A 5,338-nucleotide genomic window follows, 5' to 3' on the forward strand; every position below is an offset into this window, starting at 1 on the left:
TCAACTGTCTTCACATTTTTCTTTTGTATTCTATATTTTGTGGGGTTTGAACTGTTTGCACTCGGACCTAATATCCTGTAGTAAGTGTTGAAAATATTTATAAAGTATTTGTGAGATGTTCACACAGTCATGTGATGTAATATCAGGCAATGATAAGTCCTATTATCATTAGAGGTTATTTATTTTAGTGTGTTCAAACCTCCCTCACGTGCACTGAAGTGTTAACATTTGTTCCTCCTGGGACTATTGTAGTTTGGACACTTTATTTAAAGAACACTTTAAGTAATATAGACTTAAAATATACAGGATTTTTTTGTAGGAGAACTCTCCATGTAGGATCTCAGTATAGATGAAGGGGAGGGGTATTTTTAGAAGGTTTCAACAGCTCATATTATGGGAAAATCCTGTGTACAGGAATGTAACCCTGCTGTGAGATCACCTGCCAATTCTGTGGTCTCTGCATTTCAAGGGACACTATAGGCACCCAAAGCACTTCATTTCATTAAAGTGGTCTGAGTGCAGGGTTCCTGTCCCCCTTAACCCAGCAATTGTGATTATTGCAGTTATTGTAAAGCTGCAAAAATTACCTTGTAGGGTTAACTTCACCTTTAGTGGTTGTCTGGTAGAGGTGCTTCTTGTTGTTGGCGGACTTTTGGTCCGTTAAGTGACGCTTGACGTCCGGACACTGCAGGGAGGACATTCAGGGTACGCTAAAACCCCATAGGAAAGTCCTGATGCAATCGCGCATGCGCATTAGGTCTCTCCCCTGCTGCGTTTTTAACACTTTCAGCAAAATGGGTGGGGGGGAGGGGCGGCGACGCTACTATGATGTTAGGAATGTAGCTTTGTATTGCTAGCACTATAGTTGCCCATTAAGCTTTGTTTATGAGTGAAGACTACATACAAGAACTGTTTGTTGGAGGAGTTACTCTAGAACCAAGTTTGAAAAGAGGTTAAAAATCCCCAGTAAGGGTGTGTTCTGGAAGCACTTTGAGTTTTTCAGCAACCTGAGTGTGCCCTAATTCTAGGGTTACCATATCCACCATGTTTTAAGGGACATAAATAATTTTGTCATTTATGAAAATGTATGAGAAAAAGTTGCCCTGCAGTGTGTGTATATAATGCATATTCTGCAGGACTGCTCATTCTCTAATTACTTTTCATGAGCTGCCCATCAACATGTATACGTGAACTGTTCACTGAAAACATGGTGGATATAGTATCCCTACCTATTTCACCTGTCCACTGTGTGCATGCAGACGTGCAAGAGAGCTTAAAGATCTCACGTTCCAAGTTTAGATAAATTCACAGTTGAAGAATACCACAAGATACAAGTTTAATCCATTTTGTGTGATGAAGGGAACATTCTAAACACCTAAAGCATGTTAACCTGCTCTATGTATGAAGTCTTTTTATAAAAATTTCAATTTTTTTTTTACCTGATTACCCTCCTGTCAGTCATACAACAGATCCTGTTTCTTCCTGATTTGGTTAGCTCAGTGCACCTAAACTCTGGCTCTGCTCCCTGTCCCACCTCCTTGGCAGTCTCAGCCAATTCAATGCTTTCCTATGCAAAGCATTGTGATTGGCTCAGATCAGGGGCAGAACCAGCACCAGTAGACTGGAATAAAGGTAAGATTTTACTATAGTAAAGGGACACTATAGGCACTCTTTGTAGTGGTTTGGATGCAATGTCCCATATGTCCCTTAGCCCTACAGTGGTAATTATTGCAGTTTCTGAGAAACTGCAATAAGTATCTCTCAGGGTTAACTCCACCTCTAGTGGCTGTCTACCAGACAACCACTAAAGGGACTTTCTGATGCTTAGAAAACTTCTGGTCTTCTAAATGACGCTGGACATCCTCACGATATGCATGAGGACTTTTAACGTCACCGGAATCCCCATAGGAAAGCACTGATTAATGCTTTCCTATGAGGAAATCCTAATGTGAGCGCGGCCATTGACGCGCATGTGCATTAGGTTTCCCCGAACGTCAGCATTGGCAGAGCAGATTTAGGTAAGTGACTGAAGGGAGGGGCCGTGGAAGGGGGGCACTGTAGGAACCTATAGTGCCAGGAAAATGGCTTTGTTTTCCTGGCACTATGGTATCCCTTTAAGGGGGGGGGGGAGCTAGAGAATGTTTTCAACACTATAGGGTCAGGAATACATGTTAGTTCTTTTATCATGATGCTGGGCCAGGTTTTTAATAGCTTAGTAAATAAAGTATTATAAACAAAATACAGGCACATGCATGCAATAAAGAGAAAGCAGTAAACTATTTTAAATGTAAAGCAAATATAGAGCCAGTCTTCTCACAGATAGTGTTTGTGTATGTAGTTGCTGAGGTCTAAAAGAGAACTAAATAAACAAAGCCGTGTAAGAGTTACATAGGTGTAATTAAAACTGCATTTAAAGAACAGAAGTGGAATGCAGAGGTTTTTCTTTGCTTTTTTGACTAGTGGATAATTAAAGGGTTACTCCAGACACCATGACCACTTTAGTGATTTGAAGTAGTCATTGTTCTTGGAGTCTGTGTATACAGCATTTTAGTATGATCTATAGATCTATTTTGGTAACCCTCTGGAGGTGTAAGTCCAACTCCGGCAGTGTCATTAATCAGTCTGGAGAGAGAGTTCTGGGTTTGCTAATGGTAGTTCTGTATATATTTCTTCTCACAGAGACTAATTCATTGGCTGACAGCACTAGTCAGTAAGAGTGGCATCTTTATTTTGCATTAGTCCGGTGCTGTGAAGCCACCACCCTGTGAGCTTGGTGCCTGGGAAGACCCAGGCAAGATGCAAAACCAGGGTACTCCTGGCATCATATTCGCTACAACATGCTGCACTCCAGATGTTGTAGACTACATTTCCCCTGCTGCTTTGCCAACATTATGGATGTAAGAGGATTATGGGAGATATAGTCCACAACATCTGGAGTGCCAAAGGTTGCCGAACCATGCTTTATATAATAAAATAGTGCAGATTTCCTTTGTTTCTCAATTTGATGACAGCTAATGGTAGAATATAAAACAAAAGCTTGAAGGACAGAAATTTTCATCAGGTATTCTTAAACTGAGGAGGGCCACTACGTGTATTCCTGACAATATAGCTGTAAAAACAAAGTTTAGGTCCCTTGCAGGGATCATGATACTTAAAAGGTCTCTGTTGAGCATGGCTGGCCAAAAGATACACCCCCCCACACACAGTTGTAGATCTGCAATCCATGATTATTTTACCGGCCTTTAGAATGTAGTTCTGAAACCTTTGGGAACCCCTCCTGTAGAGAAACTGGACCACCAGCAGACGGTGGCACCTATCGTGCCTCTGAGTAATCATGATCCGTTTTTTCAAGCTTCAAGCTTCAGGCATATGAAGCAGAAAGATAACTGGGAAATACTGGAAGGGGAGGAGCAAAGCACTGGTTTATGTGTCCTTCTCCAGTTAGGATGTACCTACATCTCTGGTGGCTTTTTATGGACTGTCACCGTACTAAGCCTTATCTAGGAAAGCTATCAGTTTTGTATATTGCAGCCCTTTTAACAATATATGCATGGTTATTTTATTCCACGTAGGATACTCTGGTACTCTGTACATGGATTTGGCAAAATACAATTAATGTTGTGAAAGAATTACTTGACATAGGCATAGTTTAAGCCTGGACCTCAAAGTGGGACCCCAGTTTTTATAGACTGACAACCTCAACGCTTCATGGGCAGCTTTAAGGCTGGGAAAGCTTCACAGGAGTTTTACAACAATTTGGGTTCTGCCTTTTGGTCACTTCACGTTTAAACATTCATTCTGGTATGTATGCTATACCAATCGCCTTATACATTGTCACTAATACATATTTTAGGTTTCTATTACTGTAGATTAGCTTTTTGACAATCACTAGGATGCACTGCTATTTCATATAAAAATCACTTACCACTTGTTAATAACATGTTGGGAAGGTTGACAAATGTATGTGTATATTGTAATCCAATAAAACAAGTACCCTCATTAAGCTTGTTTTTGTGTATATTTGATTAAACATATAAAATTGAGACGCAACACAAAACTAACTTGCTGTAATGCTAAATGTATAATTTGAGTGGTGCACGGTGTCAGACAAAAAAAAAATCTAATTTCCTTTTGAGTGTAGAGGGTGGTAGTATTGTTTGATTTGATGTAGTATAAGGCTTGATAATCATCTTGATTGAGTAAGACAGGGTGGATAGAAAGTGTATAGAGTTCGGGTAGTAGAGGGTGTATAGTAGTGACAGTCAGCTTGGTCCCTACCACCAACTAGTGGGCAATTCAAGCTTTCATGGTGGGCGGTGGTGGGTTTTATTCGCGAGCCTTGGTTCTCCAGCACAATGATATGCTCCACACATGCCTCCCTCCAGCCATTGAGCGAAAACCTCACAAAAGCGCCCAACATGAATGCGTAAACTCTATTTTCTAAATTACATGGCTCTTGTTTGTCTTGTTGCATTAGATGATAGTGTCATACAGTTTTTAAAGTAATAATAATGAGGTTGATCTCAATGAAGAATTAAAAACAGTAAAGAATGATGCCTTTTATCTGGCAGACATTTTCTAAACATTTAATTACATTAATTTGCAGCCTTTAGGAGCCAATATAACTCTTTACATTGCAAAAATAGTGTAATTATTTATTGAAAAGTTTGATCTAATCTTTTGAAGAGAATTTAATCAGTTTTCTGAATTGTCATCTATAAAAGATGATGTAACTCCAGAGGAGATTGTTTTGGTGGCTACTAAACCTTTCAAACTCAAATTGGATATGGAAAAACGATTTAAAGATATTTTGAACTTGAAGGTGTATGACTGGATGGTAAATCCTTTCAGAGCAAATTTTTCTGAGGTTCGTATAACTTGCCAAGAAGAACTATTAGAACTTAAATATGATGAAGAGCGTAAATGTAATTTTGGCATTGGTGGATACCAAAATCTCTGGCAATAAAAAAAAATGCCTGTGTTGTATATGTGGAAAATGATATTAAATTTATTGATGCGTTTCCTACCACATTTCTTCTAGAATCAGGCTTTAGGGTTGTGAATCATATCACCAAACAGAGAAACTGTCTGAATATCACCAAAAGATGATCCCGTCATTTGTTCCTCACACAAATCAAACCAGATTTCAAATATTTAGTCTTGCAGGATCAGCCTCAAGGACCTCATTAATTATCAGTTAAGGTCAATTTCAATAAACTTTAACTTTCTTCTTCTTAAATTTAAGCAGCTCCCGTGCTTGTAGGTACGGCATAGATGGAGATGTGGAAATTCATAAAATTTACATTGTATCTGTATAAACATGCAGAAAGTAGAAATA

Source organism: Pelobates fuscus, chromosome 5 (assembly GCF_036172605.1).
Source record: "Pelobates fuscus isolate aPelFus1 chromosome 5, aPelFus1.pri, whole genome shotgun sequence".
Lineage (NCBI taxonomy): Eukaryota > Metazoa > Chordata > Amphibia > Anura > Pelobatidae > Pelobates > Pelobates fuscus.